General features: G+C 37.9%; 1 non-coding gene across 1 annotated transcript; it reads right to left on the bottom strand.

The window, feature by feature from the left end:
* Positions 1-24,077: 24,077 nt before the first annotated feature.
* On the bottom strand, positions 24,078-24,184 carry LOC111911764 (small nucleolar RNA R71). The gene has a single exon (XR_002856962.1). It is a non-coding gene; the product is annotated as a small nucleolar RNA R71 (small nucleolar RNA).
* Positions 24,185-27,510: the final 3,326 nt, after the last annotated feature.

Here is a 27,510-nt window from a genome sequence, read left to right as displayed (position 1 = left end):
ATTTAGGGTATATTCTGCATTCGCTAAATAGATTGATTGATATTGCGTAAGATTCATAGGTTTGGGACTTACAATTGGTATCAGAGCCTTAACGGGTATCAATCGCATTAAAGGACTTTGGAATCAATTTCAGTTGTTCTTGGGGGTTATTGACATATTAAGAAATTATAATCTTCAAGCCTTAGATTTTTTTTTGTTCTTTCTGTGTTCTTCGTGAAATTGAGTTTGGCATTCATCGTGTTTATCGGAAATTAAGATATATCCAATTCACTAATCTTAAGGGAGCTAGATATGATTTAGATTTTTTTCTATTAAAGATTAGCATCAAGGGTTTACGGAATTTACAGTCAAATTTGGAGTTCATGGTCAAACATTTATGGTTCACGGATTCTTTTTGGTCAAAGCCTTTGTTTACGGTCAAATTTGGATTTTACGGTCCAATGCTAAGCCTAAGGGATTTTCAGATTCGTTTACATTTAAACCTTAATTATTTTTTGGACATTTTCGAAGACAGTAATTTAAAATGGAATCCCAATTCACAAGCTCAATGCATCAAGAGTTAGACTCTATCATGGGAACTACCACTCGTATTCCTTGACTTTTGTCAGCTGATGGATTTCCAGAATGGAAATTCAGAATTGAAAAATACATTAAGATGAAGGATCCTAAGATATGGAGGAGAATTCTTAGAGGTCCAGTCAAGATTACAACTGTGGATGAAAAGGATGAAGCTATGATGGAAAAAAAGATAGAGGACTACACAGATGAGGACTTTGAAAAACTTAAAGAACATGACAAAACTCTTTCTACTATCACTATAGCTTTGTCTCTTGAGATTGCTCAAGGCTTTAGGGAATACACATCTACAAAGGATTTATGGGAAACTTTGATTGAGGTTTATAAGGGAAATGAGGACATGAGACAGAGCAGACATGACTTACTTCGACAGAAGTTTAACCTGTTTAATCACGTTCTTGGAGAGTCTCTAGAAGTTCAAATGTAACGATTTATTACCCTAACTACTGAGATGAGCACCACTGGAATTAATCTATCTCGCTCAGAAATTAATAAGAAGCTACTGAAGTCTCTTCCACAAAGTTGGGACATAAATGTGGCAGTAATCAAGAAGACTAGAGATCTGAGCAGTCTTACCCTTGCTGAAGCTATGGCCATTATCAAAGCATGTGACATGGATGATAAACAACATGAAATCAACCACGTGAATTCCTACTCTGCTGTAAATCTGGGAATCTCATCAAATTTTGCCTTCTCAGCTCAAAAAACCTATACTGCTCATCCCGTTGTGCCTGCTCAATCTTTGATACCCTCAAGTATTTATGGCTCAAATTCTAAAGTCATAGCTACAACTCAAACCTTATCAATTCATAAAGAAGCTGAAGAGAACTTAGCCGTAATGGATGGGTTTATGAACTGTTACAATGCTCTTCTGGCAGGGGATTTGGCCCCTCCAATCATGGTTGGAGAACTGGATCAGATTCACCCTGAGGACATGGAGGAAATGGACATAACATGGCATATAGCTATGGCTGTGTTCAGGGCAAATAAATTTACTCAGCGTACAGTAAAGAACAATTGGGGAATAAATGTGGAAAAGAAGGTAGGATTCAACAAAAACAAGCTTCAGTGTTTCAACTGTCATGAGCCAGGTTACTTTGCTCGTGAATGCACCAAGCCGAATACTAGAAACAATTCTGATAGGACACTGGTGCCTTCAGGGAACAACAGAACAACTATAGTTAACGCTGAAACCGCTAACTTGCTAATGGTAGCACAAAGCTTCAACTAAGAGGATCAAATGCAGGTGTTGAATTTGATAGGACATGAAGCAGCAAACCTGGCTTTGATCAGTGAGAATTTAAAGGTGGACGAAGCTGAAGAAGAGATGATGGAACTGCAATTTTCTTCTATGGTCTCCACTACACCTGCCACAAAAGAGGTTAGTGAGACTCCTTGTTCTCGAGCATGTAGTGATACAATTAAACTTTATCGTGATCAAATTGATATATTAATTAGGGAAATTGAGGACCTTAAATATGGAGGATACACTCTCAGGAAGGCTCAAAAACCGTTAAAACAACAATTAGAGGCCCAAACAAAAGATTTAAAAAGAATAAAGGAAGAATATAGTATTAAATATGAAAAATATAATTATGCTCAAGTAGAGATTTCCAGCCTCACTGTTGAGCTTGACACATTAAAAAATAAGTTTGAAAGCGCACATTTTAATTTTAAAAAATTTGATGTGTCATGTAAGAAGGTTGAGATGATGATTGAGAAACAACTTAGATGGCAAGGTAAAAAGAATGTAGGTCTCGGTTATGATAGCGTTCCTCCCCTTGAATGAGGAAGAAATAGCAAGGGAAGCACACATGCAATATGGCAAACCAACTTTTGTCGAGACAGTGGATATTGATAGGATGAACGATACTAACGTTTCTACCTCACATGCAGATGAATCCCTAGTGCAAGACAGGAAGGAAGATGGAAAGAGTACTTATGTTTTAAAAAATGATATTGCTTTTAAAACTGATGTTTTAACAACTGATACTGTTATTTACATTGAATCTATTGATTGTTTAGACTATGTCTGTTTGAAACCTGATGTTTCTTTTATTTCTAATGTGTGTGATGATGTGGTTATTAATCCAAATTTAATGGGCCTGCCGTTAGTAAATGTAGTCCACCAAGACAAGTCAAACAGAGTACCAATTATAGGTGTGCTTGTAGACATAATCAGGAATCACAACCAAGTAATAATCACTTCTATGTGAAGAGGCAAACATGTTTCCACTGTGGAACCCTAGGACACATTGCCAGAAATTATGCGAATCATGCTTATACTCCTCATTATACACAAGGTAGGCAGGACGTATCGCGAGGAAGATCTCTTAAAAGAAATTCCTTGAGGTCACGTTCAAGTGATGATGATTGGAATGCAAACAAGGTCAAAAAATAGGTTGGAAAGGAAAATAAAAACACAACGATTTTGAAAAATAAGCCAAGAGATAACTTGATGAAACCAAAATTGATCAAATCAAGATCGGCGTCACCAAAATCATCTCATGGGTCTCCATCTAGATATAAATGGATACTCAAAAGGTCCAAAGTAAAAGACAAAAAGACTTCAAAATCAAATGTTAAAGCTTCCATCTATGTCAGCAATAAATTTATTAAACTTAATTATAGATGGGTGCCTAAACATAATACGGGCCAATCATCTCACGATCGTTTAAATTCTTCAACTACAATATTTGATTCAAAGGATATGATATTGCAGAAAGTTAAATACATGGACGGTCATGGTTAACCCAATATCTCTATGGACTGTGTTCCCAAATCTAATTAATCTCACACATTGTGCGGGAGCAGCTATAGAGGAATATCATCAGACCTTGGTATGTTGATAGTGGCTGTTCCAGGCACATGACAGGAGACAGGAGGGTATGTTTCCTTTGCAGGAGGAGAAGGAGGAAAAATCACTCAAAAGGGTACGATGACTAATGAGGTCTTTAGTTTTGAAAATATTAATTATGCACCAGAGTTGAAACACAGTTTGCTGAGTGTCTCTCAGATATGTGACAAAGGTTTTTCAACTCATTTCACAAACAAGGAATGCTTAATCTTAAAACCTGGTATCATAATACCAGAGTATTGGATTCTGGTGAGATCTAAGCGTGAAGGAAATGCATACATTATTGACATGAACGATAATGTTCCTAAGCAACTAACATGTCTATTCTCAAAAGTCTCAGAACACAATGTTATGTTTTGGCATCGTCGTCTCGCTCATGCAAATGCTAAGAACCTAAATCGTCTTGCTAAGAATGATATTGTTCATGGACTAACAATAAAGGATTTCATCTCCTTTGAGAAATGTGTGTCCTGTGCTCAAAGAAAACATCATCGTAAGCCCCACAAGCCCAAACTGATTAACACAATCAACAAAACTCTCCAACTACTACACATGGATTTATTTGGTCCTGTGAACGTTCTGAGCATTAGTAGAAATTCTTACTGTTTGGTGATAATAGATGACTACTGACGTTTCACCTGGGTCTTCTTCTTGTCAAATAAAAGTGAAAATTTTGAACTTATCAAGAGGTTGTTAGTGCTCATTGAAAATCAGAATAACGAGAGGGTGAAGGGGATTCTAAGTGACAATGGCACAGAATTCAAGAATGTTGTTCTGGATTATTTCTATGCCGAAAAGGGTATACTTTTTCAGTACAGTGCTGCTAGGACACCTCAACAAAAATGGTGTAGCAGAGCGGCGAAATCGCACTCTGATTGATGTAGGAAGGACTATGCTTTGTGAATCAAAATTACCTGTCTTCTTCTGGGATGAAGCCATAAACACAACTTGTTACGTTCAGAATCGTGCTCTAATTAAAATACATCAGATGAAGATTCCATATGAAATTGTATATGGTCAAAAGCCAACTGTAGCTCATTTTAGGTTATTTGGATACCCCTTCACACTACTTCACCTAGAATCAACTCCCAAGTTTAACTCAAAAGCTGATGATTGTTATTTTGTCTGATATGCTGGATGCACTACTTATAGAGTATACAACAAGTCCACTAAACATATTGTGGAGTCATTCGATGTGCGCTGGATGGAAGAAAATACGACAGACACTCGAGTTGGACCAGATTAGTTATTTGACTACACTTTATTATTTAAATCATTTAATGTGTTTTTAGATGATATTTCAGGAACATGCTCAGGTTCACGTGCAGTTGTTGGAGATGATGAAGAATAAGTTGTCATTGGTTCATTCAAACCATCTGTAGTGGTTCCTGAATCCTCCACTACGGATGCAACTACACCCAACACATCTTCCTCGTCACCAGTCCGAGAGTCTATATCTGTCTCTGAAAATACCATCATTCCTTCTAAAGAAGTTGAGGCTCACTCAAAGGACTTAGTACCATCAAGTGAATTCACATCATCAAGCGATTTTGTGTCTGCCACACAAACTTATATGGAAATTCTCTTTCTAGAGTCATTTGCAAGTGAATTTGTGGCAAGTACCTCTCATGACCCCAGACAGTCTAAGGCAGGCAATACAGCAGCAGATAGATTTGACAACATCACAAATATTCCAATCACTATAAATGATATCAGTAATCCAATTCCAACCAGTGTTCAACACGATCATCCTATCCAGAACATTATCGGTCCATTAGAAAGCGGGGTTTAGACTAGAGGTCAAAATGGAGATGTAAATGAGTGTCTTTATTCGTGCTTCATACCCTAAATTGAACCTAAAAATGTGGACATGGCTCTGAATGAACCAAGTTGGGTAGATGCAATGCCTAAGGAGTTAAACCAGTTTGAGAAACTTAAATTATGGTAGTTGGTGGAGCTACCGAAGGGAAAGAAATCTTTGGGTACACGTTGGGTGTTTAGAAATAAGCAAGATGATAGCGGGGTGATTGTGCGCAAAAAAGCTTGTTTAGTCGTTCGTGGCTTTAGGAAAATAGAGGGTCTTGACTACACTAAAGTATTTGCTCCTGTGGCTCATTTGGAAGCTATTCGTATATTTCTTGTTTATGCTTCTTACAAAGGATTTACAATTTATCAGATGGATGTCAACACAACCTTCTTGTATGGTGTAGTAAAGGAGGAGATTTATGTTGATCAGCCCCAGGGTTTATCAATCCAAAGTTTCCTCATCATGTTTACAAGTTGGACAAGGCTTTATATGGTTTGCATTAGGCTCCTAAAGCCTGGTATGCTACCCTAACTTAACATCTTCTTGAACACGAATACACAAGGGGAACGATCGATCAGATATTATTCATTAAAAAATTGGATGCAGACTTGATTATCGTCCATATATATTTAAACGAAATCATCTCCAGGTTGACCAGTTCAAAGCTATGCAAAGAGTTTGAGGATGTAATGAAGAAAAGATTTGAGATGAGCTCGCTTGGGGAGATGACAATGTTCCTAGGGTTACAGGTTCGACATGATTTGACCAGAATCTTATTGCATCAAGTCAAATATGTGGAAGACATGTTAGAAAAGTTAGGTTTTAAAGACTCAAAAATTGCATTGACTCCAATGGTAGAAAGACCACTTTTGGCTCCAGATCCATATGGGGAACCCGTAGATCAAACAGAATATCGATCGATGATCGGATCTATGATGTATCTGACTGCTAGCAGATCTGACATCTTGTTTGCCGTTTGTCAATGCGCTCGTTATCAGGCTAATCCTAAACTTTCTCATTTAATTCTTGTTAAAAGAATTTTCAGGTATCTTAAAGGTAGCCTTAAACTGGGTCTTTGGTATCCAAAAAATTCCGATTTCGATTTATATGCTTTTTCTGACAGCAATTATGGAGGATGTGATCTTGACAGGAAATCTACGTCCGGTGGATGTCAGTTTTTGGGGGACCGATTGGTGTAATGGCAATGCAAGAAATAGCAAACGGTGTCAAATTCGACGGCTGAGGCTGAATATGTTGTTGCCTCAGCCTGCTGCTCTCAGGTTATCTAGATTCAACACCAATTGCTGGATTACAGTTTGAACTTTCTTGAAAATTCCATTTTTTGTGATAATGATACAACCATTCAAATTGCTAAAAATCTGGTTCCACATTCCAAAACCAAGCACATTGACATTAATATTCATTTTATTCGAGACTGTTATGATCGCAAACTCATTCGTTTGGAACAAATCCACACTGATAATAACGTGGTGGATTTGTTTGCCAAACCCTTTAGTAAAGCTCGTTTCGATGTGCTTGAGTTTTTTTTTTAAAATGATTCATTTCGAAGATTAAGTTATTTATTATTTGCTTACAAATTAAAAAAAAAATCATTTTCTTTTTTGTAATTATTTTTGGGAAGTGATATAAAGTTTAGTGCTAAAGGGAAATATGAGAGACGTGTAATGCACTAAAAACTAAATTGTTTAGATTATGTGCTCAATGTACTTGTAGGCACGAAAGATTAAACAGGACTAGACGGAGATTGACAATGAAGGGACTTGACAAAATACACTTTGATAGCTTTGCATGGTCTGACAATATGACGCTCGGGTAGATTGAGCAGTGAGATAAACACGGGAACGTGCAGGATAAATTAAATTCATACGCATCTAGAACTGTGGCTTAACATTTCCTCGATGTATGGATCCGTGTCCTTAATTCCGGTACTGATAATGCAACTGGGGGGTTCTGATAAAGTAGGTCTGTAGGAAATTATTTTCTTGCATTCTATCTGTCAGTCATATGTTGCCTCCTCTGCATGATTGGAACAAAACCGACCTGGACTGCAACATATGCAATATGCAATTCTTTCTATCTGTTAGCAATATGCTGTCTCCTTTACGTGATTGGAAGAGATCCGACCTGGAACACAACATATGCACCAGTCGGCCTCTTAATCCCTCTATTCTGGTTAGTCATATGTTATCCCCTCTACGTGATTGGAAGAGATTTGACCTGGGTATACAACATATGTATTCTGAATCTGACTTCTCCTTAAATAATTGTCTAATCACCTAAAGTAAGGAGTTCTTTGGAAGTTTTTGATTACCGGGGTATATTAGGAAGTGGGGAACACGTTCTAGTGCATCTAAAATTGAAGCATTTAGTAGGTTGTTTATAGATCTTGCTGCTAAATTTAAGTGGACAACAATATTCTTGGTCGTCGTCAGCTAAGTGGTCTATTTAGGAATATAAGAGCAAATGTCTTGTCATTTATAATCTGTCCAATTTATCAATATCTTTTGTGTTTAAGTGGACCAAAATACCAATGATTGACCAGATCTATACATGCAGGTGTGTGTCTGTCGTCAGACGATATTAAATTGCTCGACAACTTTGATCCCAAAAGTTTAAAATTAGTCATAAATTTTTGTTTTTTAGAAACTTTGTTCATATTTTATTTTTTCCTCTATGCACAAATTTAGGGGGAGAATTATATAAAACTAATTAAAAATATATATATAAAAAAATAATAATAATAGTAAGAAAAAAATAAAAGCCTATTTGTTCAATTTATCTTTAAATCAATCATTTTAAACTTATTAGAGTTATTTTAATTTGAGGCCAATGGATTGTATGGACTGAGAAGCCTATCTGTTCAGGTATAAAAGCCTTATTTTCTTTCCTTTTCACTTCACTTTCAAAGTTTTCACCGTAAACACAAAAACCCCAAACCCTTGGCGAAAACAGTTCGCATTCTCTACATCTCTTTGTTTTCTAAAATCTCCAGTTGATTCAACATTTTTCCTCGAGGTATGTCTTCATCGAGCATCATGTTCCAAGCCTTGCTGTGTTTTGAGGTATTTTTAGGTTCTTAATGGAGGATTTTGATTCATTGACGGTGGTTTCCGACTAAGGCTTCGACAAAATGTAGATGATGTATCGTCAGGTTAATTTAGGGTTTACGCCTTGATTTGGATTCAGTTAGAAACTCCTTTACCTGACCGTAATCGAAGAAAAACCTTTACCTGACCGTAAACGAGAAAAAATCTTTACCTGACCGTAAACGAGGACATTCATTAACCGTAAACGATTAATGTTTGACTTTCACCGTAAATGGTTTAAGTTGCACTTTGACCGTAAACGTTTAATTCAAGGAAATTATTATGTTTAATAAGAAGTTATTATTCTTATTACTCTTAATAATTAACTTTTGATTCGTAATTAATATTGTTTGGATAATTATTTTTCCTTGAATCATTCTCACTTGAGTCGTTTGGTACAGATAAATGGCAGATCAATTAAAGTTCTATGAAAATCACAATGTTACTAGATTTCTTATGGATCCTTCTGTTGCTCATCGAGAATTCAAATCCATTATTGTGGGCTTGAATAATTGCAAAATTTCACACGCGTTACGTTCTAATCCATTCGTTTTGAAGGACCTAATTGTTGATTGCTGGAAAAATGCTTCTGTCAATAACAAGGGTGCAGGTGGAGCTGGCACCATTGAATCAGTGATAAAGGGAATTAACAAAGTTATCTCTGAACAAATTATTCGAGATGTGCTTGAATTTGGTGATGCTCCTGCATTTCCAACTGAATATCATATTAGTAAAGTGAAGGAGGTGCTTAAGAAAATGTGCTATGAAGGAACTTATCACCCAACTATCAAGAAGCAGCTGCCACCTTATTGGAGGTTTCTAGCACATTACTTTATAATTTGTATTTTTGGAAGGAAGTCAGGTTTTGATGTGATTTCTCAGACTAAGACCTCAGTTATTTTCGCTCTATCTATGATCTGGGATTACAACTTTTCAAGGTTTGTCTTTGAAGAAATTAAAAGAAATCTTCAGGGGAAGAAAAAGGATCAATTCTTAATGTATCCCAGGTTTCTTCAAATGATCCTAAATGAAAAATATTCCCAAATTGTGAGGTCATTTGACATGTTGGAGATGAAAGCTTTGGGTTCCAACACTTTTGGACTCATGAAGCAGTCTAGAAAATCAACTAAGATCACTTTTCAAGGAGCAAGAGAGTTGGTTAAATTTGGAAAGTTTGTTGAAACGGAAGATGCTCAGACTGCTTGTACTCCAATTGCAATAGTAGCTAGAGAACATGCAGCTCCAAAAGAACCAAATCTTAGTTCCTCATTTGAGATTTTTGATGATGACAATGACAATGACATTGATGATGATGTTGGTGATTCTGACGATGATGATGATAGTGATAGTGATGATGGAATAGATTTTTTTATGCATGTACCACCGCATAAGTTTGCTAGTAAAGTTTTGGATACTCCAGTTGAAACTGAAAAGGATGTAAATATTTTTCAAGCAGTCAAATGATCCCACACCCGATCAGATGGATGCTCTCATTGCTCAAATACAATCAATTGCAAGGATGTAACGCCCGTGTTTCTAGGCTAGGCACTAATGATGAAGTAATAGTCTAGGCCAACCTTTGTAATTTGTTTTCAAATAATAAAGATGTATTATTCGATTGTTATGTGTTTATTGCTTAATTATTATGATTTAATAAGTTAAGAATAAAAATAAGTGTCGAAAATAAACGTTAGATAAACCCGATATCTATGAAGAAAGTTGTAGTGGTTGAAATAAGGATTCCGGAGATATAAAGAATACCAAAATCCGAGTAATAACGAAGAAGTTATGACATGTCGAAGTTTTGCAACAGAACCGACACGATGCTATATGACGTAAAAAGTGAATTTATGATAAAGTGCTTTTTAGCCTTAGTGACCTAAATGAAAGTCGTAGTGTTCGTTAAACCTAGAGTGTGCATAAAAAGAATATCCAAATCTGACTTCGTATGAGGAAGCTATGAATTTTCTAAGATTTGGCATAGCAATATGTAGCCCGAAACTTGAATTTTAGATTGAGTGATTTTTAGCCAAAACAATCTAAATGAGAATCGAAGATCTTATTGATTGTAGTTTAACGGAAAAAAGACAGACGAAAACGGACGTCGGATAAAGAAGTTATGAATTTTTAACGGACTTTTCCTGTCCCGACCTATTAAAAATATAACTTTAAAAATAAATTCAAAATTAGCCGACGAAGTGTAAACAAAAGTTGTAGAGCTTAAATTCACCTACACATGGATATAAAGAACGTCAAAAACGGAGTTCGTATTCAAAAGATATGAATTTCTGAAGTTTGGAACACAACTTCAAGGTCTGACCAACTCACGATGTGAACAAAGCATGGTTCACGATGTGAACCAGCTGATTGATACTTATCAAGCCTATAAGACACGTGAAAAGCCTAGGGGATGACCAGGATCAAGGTTCACCACGTGAACACGCATGGTTCACGACGTGAATCTCGAATTTTCACCCTATAATTAGAAACGAAGGTCTCCGGGTTTAGGTTCCAAAAAACCTATTATCTTACACTTCAAACTCTCTTTTAAGCCCATTTACACTACCCTGACACCCCGATTACATATCGAACATCCGAAGGAAGCTTTGAGCCCTAAAGATCCCGAGAAAAATAGTTTTTGAGCCAAAACTCTGTCCACGTGAAGCCCGATTTATGAGAAAACACCCCGATTTCATCTGAAAATATTATTTTAAAAGACGAGGTGTTGCCCAATTATCGTCTTAACAAGTGAGTGTATAGTTATATGTGTAGTTATATTGTTTGTTTATTTGAGATAGCTGTTGAATATATATTTTATACAAGTTTTAAACTGTATATGTATTTTTATCTACAAATATGTTGGGTAAGAAATGGGTAGATGAAATAGTTTATGTGTGTTAAAATGATGAGAGGTCTCGATATTGTTATTGTTTTAATCATCTAGTGGAGTATAGATGACGACCATGGACCTTTCTAGACAATCCAGTGGAACACTAGTAGGCTCGCAACCAGTAGGTGTTTGTGAACTTAGTGTTCAATGGCATACTCCATCCCCTACATTGTTGCCTTATTTGACATAAATTGCAGAGCAATCCCCTAAAGCAGTGTTGTCACTCCAATGAAAATCCTTAGACTAGGTCCCTTACGAAAGGTGTTTAGGGAGGTAAAGTGAGGATAACGGGAACGGCTAATCAGGGTTATTGTTGTTTGATGAAATTAATAAATTTATTATTGGTTGATGAAATTAATAAATTTATTATTATTTGTGGGTTGAGAACCCTATATGCTCACTAGGCTCCCAAGCCTAATCCACTCAGCTTTCTGTATTACAGGTAGTGGACTCAGAGCATAGTTGGATGATGAGAAAAGATTTTGGATTATAGGACAGTAGATGTGAATATCTGCTGTAAGGTTTATAATGTACTGTTTGTGTTTTTGATTTGTATCGGAACATGACATCCCAAGGTTTTGTTATATAATGAAAATATATGTCTTTAAGAAATGCTTTGATAAATTTTTATGATATTTTGTTTTGGGAACAAATTCCATAACATCTTTTGGAAAATTACTCTGATTTTATTTTAAAAGCATAAACTAAATCGGTGTTTTTCTGGCCCAGAAAAATGGGGATGTCACAGTTGGTATCAGAGCATTAGTTTAAGCGAACTAGGAATTTGTAAGATTTCTAGACTTAAACTTATAATGCTAAGTGATAGTCGTGAGTTGAGTGTCTACCATATTTTAGACACGAGAACTAGTATATTTTAGGAGAGATGCCTAAAATGCTTTTATGTGCTAAATGCTATATGTTTACCATATGTGCCATTATTTGTTCAGATCTATGGTCTGTTGCCGACTGGATCTGGAAATCTTATGTGTTTAGGATTCTAAGCGTCCGAATACGATATTAGAACTATCATGTAAACGTTTCGGAGTAATAAGGAGAATTTAAACGTCTATCGTGAATAAAGATCTAAATTTGCCTAATTTGGTGTATAGATGTAACGACCCAAATTTTTTTTGTTTAAATAGTACTAAATGGTAACAATCATCCATAATATTTAATGAAACCATACGTCACAAATCTCAAAAAGTTATAATAGATGTGCCATGACAAAGAACTGTATCAACATATCATAGTATCTAAAATAAACTCACAGGATAAAAAAGCTGAAGCGGTGGTGTGTGCAATGCCATCAACCCAAGATCTTCCTTTTGTTAGCAGAAGTAGCTGAAACAAAAACTGAAAACTGTAAGCACGAAGCTTAGTGAGCTCCCCCAAACTACCATATACCATACAATAACATATAAAGCACATACTGGGTTTTGCCCACTGCATCAGACCGAAGTCCGGAAACGGCATCGGACCGATGTTCGGAAGCTAACTAGGGCCTTGCCCTCTGTATCAGACCGAAGTTCGGAAACTGAATCAGACCGGTGTTCGGAACTGACTGCATCGGTCTGAAGTTCGGAACTTACTGAACATAACATAGCATAAACATATCAACTAGCATGAACACATATACTGCCTACTGCATCGAACCGGAGTCCGGAACACATAACGCAAAACATGCTTAAATCACAAAGACGTCAAGCACTCTATCTACCGCTTCGGACCTGGGTCCGGAACTATTGCTAACTAAACGGGTCGGCATTGTGGCCGTAGACCCGTTCCTACTAGAAGGACACTCACATCATAATGCTGGCTGCTGAGATGCTAACTATAAAAGTGGCTGACTTGTGCTCCGGAACTGTCCGGCTACAAATCCCAAAAACACTAGATCAGGTGCTTAGAAATGCCCTCAGGGTAAAATGACTATTCTACCCCCTGGTCAAAGTCAACTCCCTGGTCAAAGTCAACTTCCAATTGACCGGACTCGCCGAGTCAAGGCGCAGACTCGCTGAGTCCCTCCGTTACTAACTCTGGCTTTAACTCACCGAGTCCCTTTCCCACTCACTGATTCACCCTGAACTCGCAAATCGAAGAAAGACAGGGGGGACTCATGACTCGACTTGTCGAGTCCGAAGAACAACTCGTCGAGTCCTAGCGTGCAGATTCCATACAATCGATTATGATCTATTCCAGAACATCTAACTCGTAGATCTAAAATCATGGGACCATCTGAGCATGTAAAGTTGCTAACTTTACGTCTAACTAAGAAGGAATGAAGCTATTTCACTCAAACTCTACTTAAACCGGGAAAACTCATCCGACTAGCCGAGTTGTATGAACAACTCGTCGAGTCTAAGGCAATCTTCATCGGACTCGCCAAGTTGCTCGTCCAACTCGTCGAGTCCACAGTTATCTTCATATGACTCGCCGAGTCAACCTTGCGACTCGCCGAGTCCATTCAGTCCTTTTCCCATACAGACATGATTTGAGCCATGCAGCAGCTCCAAATCATGGATCCAAGCTTCTAGGTCATGCTTATCACGTAAAGTTGCAAACTTTACATGCATGCATGGCTTTAAAGGCTTCAAATGCCAAATCAAAGCTCTTAATGGGGTTCCAAGCTCAAGAGGGACCTCAATCACGACCACAACTGAAACTTTACACTTCTAGAATGCAATGAGGGTCCAGATCTGAAGTATAACCCGGTCGTAAGGCTTTATCACCAAGGATTTGGGGTTTTTGGGCTTAAAAGCAACAATTAGGGTACAAAGAAGATCTACTAGATCAATAAGCAAGGTGGAGACTTTATTACCAGAAAAGATGACTAGAAAGGAGTGTGTCCTAGATCTACTACTTCTTCCTTGGACTCTTCAACCTTCTCATTCTTCTACTTGCTCCAAAATGCACCAAAAGCTCCTTCACAAAGCAACAATCACTCACACACTCTTTAAGAGGGCTAGGGTTTGGTAAGAAATGCTCTGAGAGTGATGGAGGCAAAGTTGGGGCACAATAAGATGTTTAACTAGGGTGAAACCATTAAAATTAGAGCTTCATCCAGACAGGCGGACTCGCCGAGTCCCAACGTATGGACTCGTCGAGTAGCCAACTAAATTTGCGTGATCATCCCGTCTCTACTCGATGAGTCGGGATACAGACTCGTCGAGTACCCCTTCAGAAATGAAAATTATTTTACTTAAATCACATACCATAAATGAGGCGTTACAACTCTCCCCCACTTTTCTCAGACTACTTCTGCGAAGTCTACTGCTGTTGCGGTATCAGAAAATAACTCTGGATACTGCTCCCTCATCTCCCCTTCGGACTCCCACGTCCACTCTGAACCCTTTCGGTGCTACCACTGGACCTTTACTAACTGAACCACCTTGTTCCTCAAGGTATTCGTCTTTCAATCTAAGATCGCAACTGGTCTCTCGATATAATTCAGGCTGCTATCAACCTGAATATCCTACAAGGGTACAATTGTTGACTCATCCACCAAACACTTTCTCAACTGAGAAACGTAGAAAGTGTTGTGGATCTGGCAAAGCTCTACCGGAATATCCAACCGATAAGCAACCCGACCCTCCCGGGCCAAAACCTTAAAAGGACCAATGAACCTGGGGCCCAGCTTGCCCCTTTTCTGAAACCTGATAACACCCTTCTAGGGTGATACCTTCAGGAGAACCATATCGCCCATCTGAAACTCCAAGTCCGAACGCCTCTTATCGGCGTAAATCTTCTGCCTACTCTGCCAAGCCTACAGTCTGCTACGAACCAGCTAGATCAACTATGTGGTCTTGAGCACCACCTTGGTACTCCCGATGACTCGCTGACCGACCTCGCCCCAACAAATCGGGGTCCTGCACTTCCTTCCGTAAAGCATCTCGAAAGGAGGACGGTCAATGCTAGCGTGGTAACTATTGTTATACGAATATTCCGCTAGTGGAAGATACGTATCCCAACTATCAACGAAGTCTAGAATACATGCCTGGAGCATGTGCTCGAGAGTCTGAATCATCCTCTCGCTCTGCCCGTCCGTATGGGGGTGGAAGCGGTGCTAAAATAAAGACGAGTCCCCATCTCATAATGAAACCGCTTCTAAAATCTGGAAGTAAAACAGAGGTCTTGGTCTGACACTACCGAAACCAGCACTCCATGCCGTGCCACTACCTCTCCCACATAGATGTCGGCTAGCTTCTCGGCCGATATGCTCTCCTAGATCAGTATAAAATGCACGCTCTTGGTTAGCCAATCCACTATGACACAATTCGAATCCACTCCCCGTGCGGTCCTAGGAAGCTTAGTGATAAAATCCATGGTAATGTCCTCCCATTTCCATACGGGAATGTCTAACGACTGCATCTTGCTGTGGGGTCTCTGGTGTTCTGCCTTGATGTTCCTGCAGGTCAGGCATCTCTCCACATACCAGGCGACATCCCGCTTCATGCAGGGCCACCAATAGTCGGGTTGAAGATCTTTGTGCATCTTCGTCGCCCCTGGGTGAATGGAAAATCGAGACTTATGGGCCTTGTCCATCAACACCTGTCGTACTCCACCCCAGTACGGTACCTAAACCCTCCCATGAAGGGTAAACAATCCCCGACTGTCATCATCAAAGGAAGCTACTCGGCCTACAATCCTCTGACACTTCTGCCTCTCCTCCTTGAGGCCCTCGACCTGTGCCTCCTTGATCTGCTCCAACAATGGAGTAATCACTGTCATCCTCAGGCATATATCCCGGATCAGGGCTGCTGTCGCCTTGTGGCATAGGGCGTCGGTCACTACGTTGGCCTTCCCCGGGTGATAAAGGATCTTACAAGCGCAATCCTTCACCACATCTAACCACCGACGCTGCCTCATGTTAGGATTCGGCTGGTCCATGAGGTACCTCAGACTCTTGTGATCCGTGTAAATAGTACAATGGACCCCATAGAGGTAGTGTCTCCAAATCTTGAGGGAGAACATCACTGCCCCTAATTCCAAATTGTGTGTCGGATAGTTAGCCTCATGAGGCTTCAACTGTTTGGAGGCGTAAGCTATCAAATGCCCCCGCTTCATCAACACTGCTCCCGAACATGTGATCGAGGCATCACAATAAACTACAAAATCATCCACTCCCTCTGGCAGGGTCAGAATCGATGCTTCGCACAATCGCTGTCTAAGAGTCTCGAATGTCGCTTGCTGCTCAGGCCCCCAACGAAACACCACCGACTTCTTGGTCAGTCGGTTGAGCGGAACCGCTATCTTGGAAAAATCCTGGATGAATCTCCTATAGTACCCTGCCAAACCTAGGAAGCTCTGAATCTCAGATGGAGACCTCGGGACCTCCCACCGCATCACGGCTTCTATCTTGGTCGGATCTACTAGTATACGCTTCTGGTTGATGAGGTGCCCAAGGAACTGAAACTCACGCAACCAGAACTCACACTTGGAGAACTTCGCGAAAAGTCTCTCCCACCTCAAGACCTCCAACACCTCCCTCAGGTGCTCCTCGTGCTGCTCCTGTGTCTTGGAATAAACCAAAACGTCATAGATGACTACAATTACAGACCGATCCAACATCGGCCTACACACGCGGTTCATGAGATCCATGAATGCGGCTGGAGTATTGGTGAGCCCAAACGGCATCACCACAAACACATAATGACCATAACGGTGATGGGTTTAGTACAAACAATCCTATGTGTGCATGCAACCCTAGAATTGGATCTATGTTTTCACTATTAGTTACACAACATTATAAACACATAAAGAAACCCTAATATGACCTAGTATTTTCGAAATACACATAGAAGGTTAGATCACATACCTCTTGTTGTTATATTGCAATAACAACTCAAATCTTCAAACCTTAAGTCTTGAAAGCAAGTACCACAAGTGTAGTACCTCTAATGGCTCACAAACACCAAGAGCAAATGGAGAGACAAGAGACAGAGAGAGAGAGAGAGAGAGAGAGAGAGAGAGAAGAGGTATGAAATTCATCCCTAGGAACCCTAGACAAGGCATGGACGAATTCTTATGGACTTAGGGGTCTTTATATAAGTGTAGAGATTAGGGTTTCAGTCCTTATCCTTATCTAGTTGCTTGCCCACCAAGTAACCATAGGATAAGCCTTGAAAACCCTTATCCTTATCCTTTGGACGATTTCAAGGATATCTTATCTTGAATTTGTCTAACCTATCTCTAGGATAACCATTACCATATTTTGTAACTATCACATAATTACAATTCATCCCCTCTAGTTTAATTAATCACATTTGATCACAAAATTAATTCTTAATTAATTATTGACCAGTATTAATTAAACAAATATGATTTCTCCTTTAATATATTATTCTTATAATATATTAATAAATCGTAATAACCTCTTTCTCTATTATTTCTGCAGTCAAGTTGCTTTGGTGAAGGTAACCCCAAAGGACTATGCACAATCGGGTCAAGTACTTGACAAATATGGTTACGGGCTTAGACATTAATCCAACAGTCTCCCACTTGGATAAGTCTAGTAACTATAATAGTAATTACTACCAGATTAGTAATCGTAGCTCTCAAAGACGTCGTCGAACTCTGATCTTATCAGTAGCCTCTCCTTTAAATAAGGGATCATATATTCCTCCATTCTAGATATCGTATTGACGTGAGACATGGATTGAAATCACTCTCTCAGTCTATGTGTTGTTTCCTGATTTCCGATTTACGACAGCTGACTAATTGAACAAATCAAATTAGCCCTAACTCGACCGTGCATTTACGTTTGTCATCACTAAATCATCGGGAGGCCCACAGATATCGCTTTTATCCCACTTTGGGTAAAAGGAACGGATAAACTTTAACTCAATGTTTGCTTGCACTCACTCACCAAATCACACACAACAATAAGTTTTATAACACCAAGTTACTGGTGCGTTTACATATTATCAATGTGTAACCGATTCACATGATACAACTCACACATCTCGGTTTCAAGAATACAAGATATTATCGTCTCACCAATCGCTCGTGATAAAATCCATGAAGCGATCCAAGTGAGTGTGGGTTTAATCCAATGCTCAAAATCATATTCATAAGCACTCATGAACGTTGCAGCAAACCTTTGCTATGTCTAATACACTTTAGACAATCTACAAACCAATTCATGACAGTCTTCATTCATACCTACTTCCAACATATGAACGACTGTGGACCATTCGAATAATTTGATTGTTCTGAAATAATTAATTATTCAGGAAGTCAAAACATGCAAAGTGAAACACAAGAATAATACTAATCCTATATGGTCCCAAACCTTTGAGTATAAATAAAACACGTTTTATTTATCACCATATCGATTACTCATTATCCATTGTTTAATGTTTTAACTTTATAACTCGAATCATAACCAAAATTGCCCCATGCTCCAAGCATGCACAGTTTGGTTTCTTATGGTCCATACATTGTGAAATAGATCAATTGAAACTTTTCAAATGCAACTCATTTCACAATCTCCAATCCTTATAATTAGTGTAAGAATACAAAATTCTTGCCAACTTTTAGAATATGTCAAATTCTAATATTTTATGCAATGATCCTCTTGTGAAGTCACGACACAAAAATCACAAAGACTTGGCCAACGAAATCACAAGGTACTCTATCAAAATTGTTACAAAACAATTTTATAGATGTGATGTCTCTCACTCAAAGTAAATACCTTTGAACATCCTTTTGCATAAAAATTTTCTAATATATACATAAATTCCTAATTTCCAGCTCCCAATTATGGAAACATTTCCTTATTTACCATATGACAACCCATTTTTAATAGAATCTTATCTATCCATAATAATGTCGATATGGTCCATTCAATACCATACTTCCAACTACTCACAAGCGACCAATCCTCAGCGAACTTTGGATCCACCTTTGATAGTTGTTTAATTATCTTAGTCAAAACTGATTCTTGTCCTTTTTCCCTCTTAATGCGCCAGCCATAACGAAAAAATTTAGAATGATCAAATATTATAGCGCTTGCAATCGATCCTTTACCCGAAGCATATGGGACACGATGCATAATGTCTTACATAAAGATACGATACTCTATCAATCTTCTGCCATAATATTTTATGTGTCACGTTCTTACATTTCGAACTATGAAGAGGGATACCGTAATCATAATCGAAATGTAAGAACACACTATGTATCCTTTGACTAAATTTATTAAAATTTCTCAATCTAAGCTTTAGATTTTGAACGAAGTACAATATTCTCTCCCTTAATTATAGAAAACACCTTTTCAACTCTTACAACTTTGCAAAGTATAACTCTTGTTTTCTATAATTAATATTGCAAACTTGCAATACATACCATAATAATCATGCTCCCACTTACATGATGATTATTCCTTTACCAGCATAACACTTATGCTCCCACTAGCTCCAACATGTATTCAGAAATCAGCTGAACTTCTAGAAAACAATTTCTTAAGCTCATATTTCTAATACTAGATGCTTCAATAAGACTTTATCTAAGCTTCTCAACCTCATACACTTTTCCTTGGACAGCTCATATGTATATGTCTAGACGATTCTAGGACTCATATCAACAAGTCTAAAATGTTAAGACCCATTTGCCATTTCCCACAATTCGAACTATGAAGAGGTATGTCGTAATCATAGTTGAATTAGAGAAACCCAAATTACAGAATGCTATCTTCAAAATCTCTCTTAGTGAAAGTGTTTCCTCACAACCATTCTCATGAATGAAAGAAACCTTATGACACTTAGATTTTGTGGTGTATACATTCCCATCCATGTGAATTTGTCATAACCATAATCACAAGATAATGTCAGTGACAAATCCAAACTCTTATGGATAGAACTTGTTCTTCTTAATTTCTTGCCATCAAGGGTCCCACCATTTCTTCCAAGTTATTGAGCAGCCCACCCCTTTATTTTAATGTACTTTCCATTGAACAATGTGTCTTGCCTCTATACAATCCACTGAGAACTCGTAGAATGCACATATACAGAAAACTCAATTGGAATGGCACAGAAAACAAAATAGTGTCAACACGATAGGTTGTATACCTCAAATCGTGTGCTAGTGATCATTGATAAGGTTTATTCTTGATTTGTTCTTGAAACCTTTCAAGACCATTAAGACTCCCACTGAATCCTTGACATATAAGGTTCTCTTGTCAAGAAACATTTCTTGACAAACAAATATTCAAGAGTTAGTGTAGTTTTATCAATACAAAACATTTCACATGATTGGTCCTAGTTGGTATTTGTCTTATCCAAGACATCACAACTTAACAATTTCAAATGTGCCAGAATAAGAAAACCTTTTCCCAAATTTCACATTTGATGAATGTTATAAACCTTCTTTAGACTTGTCACTCAATTCCCAATCTTGGAGTATTACTCTAAGAGTTGATATTGGAACGAAGTATGATTGACTTCTTGATTTAACCATTTCCACAATTCTTGATTCCTCTTTTTAGACATACAAATTGTACTAAGACTCACTTAGAGGATGAATTGAGATATGGTTCTTAATCATTAAGTCCTATCATAAAACATAATAAAAGGTACTCTCCCTTCTTCTTAGAATAGAGAAACTTTTATCTTTCCGCCTACTTGATTCTTCTTATTCGTTTTGCTATTGATTGAAACTCTTTCAATCAACTTAGAATTATACTCAATCTTATAGGTATAACCATATTCACTAACCTTTTGTAAATCATGACGAATATCTTTGTCACTCTTGTGGTAGACTCGATCAACGTACGACCTAGTGTATTTGATGTCTTAGTCCTTCAATTGACACTTTGTCAAGGAATTAGTCTAAATTTCCCAAATGTGAAAGTTCTCATTCATCATACAATAATTGTTGCACGATTCCATGTTCCTATCCACTTGAGACTTGGGCGATGAGAAACTCTCCGTATTTGGTAAACTTTTGACACTTCCACAAATAACCTAATCAAGAATCAAATCCATTTTGCTAATAAAAGAAGTACACAAACATCAATTTTTCATATATGCCATTGTAAGGATAAACAAATAAGATAAAACCAAAATTTATTTTATTCATAAAAGCAGCGGAAAACATGTCCTTATAATGCAAAATTCAACTGAAAACTATGTAATCAAATACTCCTAAGAAATCTATCATAACTTCCTAAGCTCAAAATCTGATCTTCAATTCCATGCGATCGTAAGCCATTTCTTCGTGATCAGACTCATCTTGCTCTTCCATCAAACTTCCACTCTTTTCTCTAATCCTGGAAAACATGAAAAGGTAATCTTATCACATTATGTATAAAGAATAGGAATTTAATGGAGTTAGATAGTGGATTTTATACCTAAAGTAGAGCCATACTTCTTGACTCTCCCATCTCTTAGACTCTTCAGGGCCTTTGGGCATCTTCGAATCCATTGCCCCTTGTCTTGGCAGCAGAAACAGGTGGGTTCTTCTAGAGTGTCCATGGAAGTATGGTTGGTTGAATTATCAGACAAATATGCTCCATTGCTTTGCCAAATCATTTCTGATTCAGCAGCAATAAGCATGTAAGTTAAGTCAATGAGGGTCACATTGATATTGCCATATTTATACCTATTTTTAGGCAATATCTAAGTACATTTTTATTGATAAGTTGGTAATTTGTTTAGAATAATGGTACTAATGAGCTTAAATGTTATTTGCAGCCAAAAAGAAGACATTTTGAAGAAAAGGGACTAAAAGCGTTAAAGAAAGAAACTTTGGGAATTAAAAGATTAAAAGAGAAGAAAATCTGGAAAAAACGTTCTCACGACGTGAGAGTTGGTTCCAGAAGATATGCATGCGGGTGAAGGAATCCTTGACGGGCACGGTTATCTGGAACTCACGACGAGAATATCTTATTATTCACCACGTGAATTTGTGAAAATCAGCAACTATATAAATCCTTGACCATTACGAATAGAGGGGACTTTTGGCTAGAGAGAGGAGTTCCAGAACACGATTTTGAGCAGAGAAAATTTCTGGGAAGAGGCTTTCAACACCAAAAGAGTGAAGGTCCATAATTTAGTTTATTTTTGTTAATTAAGAACATGTTTTATTACACTTTGATTTGTGTTAGTGTGTTAGTTGCTATGATGAGAAGCTGAATCTAGCTACTCTTGTTTAGCTAGATGAAGCTTCCAACTTATGAATAGCTCAATTTTTATGGATTTATTTAGTTGGTAAAATTGCTTGTGTTTGATTTGTATTACCTAGCATGCTTGTGTTTGTTTCTCTAATTGCTTGATTGCATGTTCTGTGTACCTTAGTGACCATTAACTGCATGAACTTGTTTTCCTATTGATTTAGTAAACATTGAATTGTTAGAGCTAGGATTGACCAATCTTAGTTAGTAATTAGAGTAAATAAGCTTAGCGGTGCTAGAGAACGTGTACTGTGACTATAATTGCGTTTATATAACAAATCTTATATGACATATTTACATTCATAATTAGTTATGTGTTTAATTATGTGTGAACATACATAGTTTGACATGAATTAGTTAATTATTGGTAAAGTTAGAACTAAATTACTAATACAATTAAAACCAACTCGATAGTCCATAATCATTAGCTAGCCATAAGGAAGAAGTGGATTCAAACTAGACAAGAGTGTGTTTTTATTTATTGAATTTGAGTTAAGTTCATCTGATCTTCTAAAATCAGATAAAACCCCTTTTAAACTTGTTAATAATTAGGTTAATTTAATAGTAAATAGATTAATTAGTAACACCGTTCCCTGTGATCGACACCCGACTTACCCAAGCTATACTGTAATCTGACTAGGTACACTGTTTATAAGTGCATAGTTAGTTTAAGTTTTTTAGGTTATAAATATTAAAATTAGTGGGTACTTTTGTGCACATCAAGTTTTTGGCGTCGTTTCCGGGGAACGGGGCGTTTATTAGTTTATTTAGTTGCATTAGATTAATCGAACCCTTTTTGTGGAATAAAATCTGCAAAAAGGTTAATTGGTTATTTATTTTTGTTTATTAGCTTAGCTTAGTTGATTAGCATATAACAAAAAAATTTTGTTTTCTGTCTCTGTCACAGAATTCACGACGTGAGTTTTAATAAACTCACGACGTGAAAGCTGCAATTTCAGTTTTCAGTATTTTCTTATTTTAGTTCAGTTTTACGTTTTTAGTTTAGCGTGTTGCAGGAGTTCATGACCAGAGGCTCAAACACACCCTTGGTGCCACCACTTGAAGATCCCGAGTTTGAAATTCACAAGAAAAAGACGCCACTGCAAGAATTAAAGTCAGTTTTTTCAAGGAAGTCGGGAAAGAAGACAGGAGAGTCAAGTTCATCCTTGAGGCACAAGAGCAATTTTGAGCACTTGGATCATATACCCGTCCAAACCGAGTCCGAATACGATACTGAGCCGAAATTTGAAAAACATACGAGAGAACCCGAGAACGAGCCAACGAACGAGATGGCAGCAATTGAAGAGATGTCCATGGGAGTTTACAAGAAGCGGATCCGAGAAGATGTGGGTCCTGGTTTAGTCCAACCCGCAATACCTGCCACTGCGACATTCGAGTTGAAGGGGAACATCTTGACTGCACTGAAGGATATCCCATTCTTTGGGAAAGATCATGAGGATGCTTTTAAGCATCTTGATGAAGTCAACGACATTGCGGATTACTTTAATGTCCCAAATGTCAACAGAAACATCGTCTTGCTTAGGATGCTTCCCATCACTTTCAAAGGAGCTGCTAAGGAGTGGTTAAAATCACTTCCACCGGGTACAATTACCACTTGGTCTCAAATGCGTGAGCAATTCCTGGACAAGTTATGCCCGCCATCCAAGATAGCCAAACTCAAGAAGGCAATAGCCAACTTTGAGCAACAGCCGGGGGAGTCATTATACGAAGCATGGGAGCAGTACAAGGGCTTGCTCAGAAATTGCCCTCAGCATGATCTAAATGTGCAACAAGAGATGTCAATCTTCTATGATGGGGTCAACGTTATGACGAGACATCTCCTTGACTCTCAAGGACCGTTGACAAAGAAAAATCCAAGGGAGGTCAAGGAGCTGATTGAAGAATTTGCGAAGCACTTTCGCGAATACCACAACCCTAGGCAAGATGGAATCAAAGGCGGTGGAGGGGCCCAAACTGAAGAAATAGCAGCTATAATGGCTATGCTGAATAATTTGGATCGAAGGATAACACAAATGGACCAGTCAATACATGCCAAAAGAGTGGGTTGCGAGAGATGTAGTGGTCCACACTTGACCAAAGACTGCAATTTAGATGAGTTTGGGAACAGAAAAGCTCAAGTGTGCTACTCAAGTAGGGATAGGTTTGATGAGGAATGGAGGAAACCGAAGAAGGAGTGGCTGCCATATGAAGAGTATAAGAAGCAAAAAGAAGAGAATATAGGAAGACAAGTCGAGGCTTTTATCAAAAGGAGCAGCCACCAGCCGAGAAGAAACCCGATCTAGAGACCATGTTGATAAAGTTTATGGAAGCTTCGGAAAAGAGACACGATGCCACTGATTCTGCTATTAGTGAACAACAAACTTTAATAAAGAATCAGCAAGCCTCCATCCATAACCTTGAAGTACAAGTTGGTCAACTAGCCACTCTAGTTCATGAGAAGTTATCCCCAAAAAATCCCGAAATGAAGACCCAATCTCATGTAATGGCCATAGACACTGAAGAAGAAGCCATCTCTTAGTTCCTGGAGGCATTAGGAGAAGAACCACAGCAGCCCGATCCAAAGCTGAAGAAGACCAAGCTTGAAAATCATGAAGCTGCTGAATTCCAGAATTCACGATGTGAACCATATAAGTTCACGACGTGGGCCCTTCATGAACAGAAAAATTCTATAGTTGGTTCGATTTATCAGCTGCCTTTGCCTTTGCCTTTTCCTTCCCAAGCTACCCTTAGTCCACTGGAAAGAGAGCATAGTGTAAGTCCCAAAATTGTTTGTGTATCAATCAGATCTAATTGATGGTGCGGAATCCCAATCAATTGGATGATGTCAGATCAATATAGAAGAGAATGAGAAGAAGAAGATGATGAATCTAATGATGTATTCAATATGAATGATGTTCCTTACAATAGATTCTCTCTCACACACACTTCTTCTCTCTAACTTTTTTCTCTCTTCTCTAGCCTTCTCTCTTCTAACCGTACACTCCCACATGCACTCCTCAATTTATATGGACCTCCAGCCATACACATGTGTACGGCCATACACACGTGTACGGCTGTACACAAACCGCAAACACATACAACATTACATAAAAATATATTTTCCTAGAAAAGCAAAGTATAAACCATATTTTTGACCCAACAATCTCCTCCTTGGTTTATAGATTTCTTTTCTAATTGGCCCAACAAGCTCCCCCTAAAAAGTAGCTGGCTTTTCTTGTTAATCTTCATTGGGAGCTTGGCTTTAGCATTAATCTTCAAATTGCTTCACAGCATCAACATGAACATATGAATCTTCAATAAATGACTTTATCTTGAGCAGTTGGGATTTCAGCAGAATTTGACATTGAACGCACATTGGGTTAGGAGGCTTCTTGTAGAGATTCTTGAAAGATAGCGCTTTCAGCTTGAGAATCTTCAGAGAGAACAACGGAGAGAAATAATCTACTGGATCACTTTAGCAGGTTTAAGATAGCAGCAGACTGATTGAGGAGGCTTCAATGCAATCCGTCACATATCTTCAAGTACAACTTCACCATGCTTCTGGGGTTGACAGATTGAATGTCGAAAGAATAATCTTCATTTCTTGCTCCTTCGAATGTGAATTCTTTGATGCTCATGAATGAAGCCTTGGCTCAGAAGATCTTCAATACAGTCGCCACGAGTCTAAACTACGCCTGTAATCACTTTTCAAGACAAAACAAAACTAAAAGAAAAATTAGCACAAAAAAAATATTTTTGGATTTTTAATATTTTCTGGAAAAATAAAAACAGAAACAAAATATTTTTGGATTTTTTGATTTTTCTGAACAAGAAATAAAACATAAATAACACTATTTTTGGATTTTTAATTTTCTGATTTTTGTTTGATTTTTGAATTATTTTTAATTCTCCTCCGAAAATTTAAATTAGAAGAAACTATGACAAATGTAACAAAAATAAAAATGATATCTAACTTTAAGAGAGATTTGGGATCAAAGTTTTTAGACAACCTTTGTCCACTTATCGGTACCTTTCATATCCACATCTTTGTCTGGTCGATCGTCGGTATTGTTGTCCACTTAAACACGAAAAATTGTGACAAAATTAGGACATACTATAAGTGACAAGACAATGTGATCCTAAGTTCCTAGATATTATATCTGATCCTAAGTTTCTAGATACTATATCTTAAGGACCATTTAGCAGACGACGACCAGGGATATTGTTGTCCACCTAAATTGAGCAGTGAGATCTATAGACAATCTGTATGTGTTCAATTTTAAGTGTACTAGAACGTGTTTCCCGCTTCCTGATATGCCCCAGCCATCAAGAACTTCTAGAGTACTCCTTACACCGGGTGAGCAGACAACCATTCAGAGAGAGGATAGATTCAGAATTCTATTACTTATTACTTATTACTTCAAAGGGGTTGAGAAGTAGAAGGTTGCATATGCTGTGTACCAGGTCGGATTAGAATTCGCGTAGAGGAGACAGCATATGGCTAACAGATAAGAAGTCTTTCTCATATATAACTTGCAGAGAAATAGAGTTGCATATGTAGTGTACCAGGTCGGATTGGAAGTCACGCAAAGGAGACAACATATGACTAACAGACGGAAATAAAGAAAATGATATTCTACAGACCTAATTTATCGGAATTTACCAGTCGCCCCATCCAACCGGAATTAAGGACACAATCCACACATCGAGGAAAAGTTAAGCCACGATTCCAAGTACGGGTTCAATTAATGTGACGAGTAGATTCCCATATATATCTCCTTGCTCAACCTATCCAAGCGTCGTATTGTCAGGCTAAATGGATCTAACTAGGTCAAGATTTGTCAAGTCATTTGATTTCTTAAGTTCAACTCTGCCTAGTCATGTCCATTTAGAATCTTTCGTGCCTACCGACACATCAAACCAGAGCATAGACCCTTCAACTTTGGGTACGTTACGCAGACTCAGGTTTCCTGTTATCACATAATCATATCACTTCCCAGAACATCTCCCTCAAGCAGCACATTTCATAACCAATAATTTTTTTTTGATTATCTGATTTTCTAATGTTTTTTTGATTCTCATATCACTTTCGTTTCTCTCTTATGC

Source organism: Lactuca sativa, chromosome 5 (genome assembly GCF_002870075.4).
Source record: "Lactuca sativa cultivar Salinas chromosome 5, Lsat_Salinas_v11, whole genome shotgun sequence".
In the NCBI taxonomy this organism is placed as follows: Eukaryota; Viridiplantae; Streptophyta; class Magnoliopsida; order Asterales; family Asteraceae; genus Lactuca; species Lactuca sativa.
This window is presented reverse-complemented; position numbering and strand designations above follow the sequence as displayed.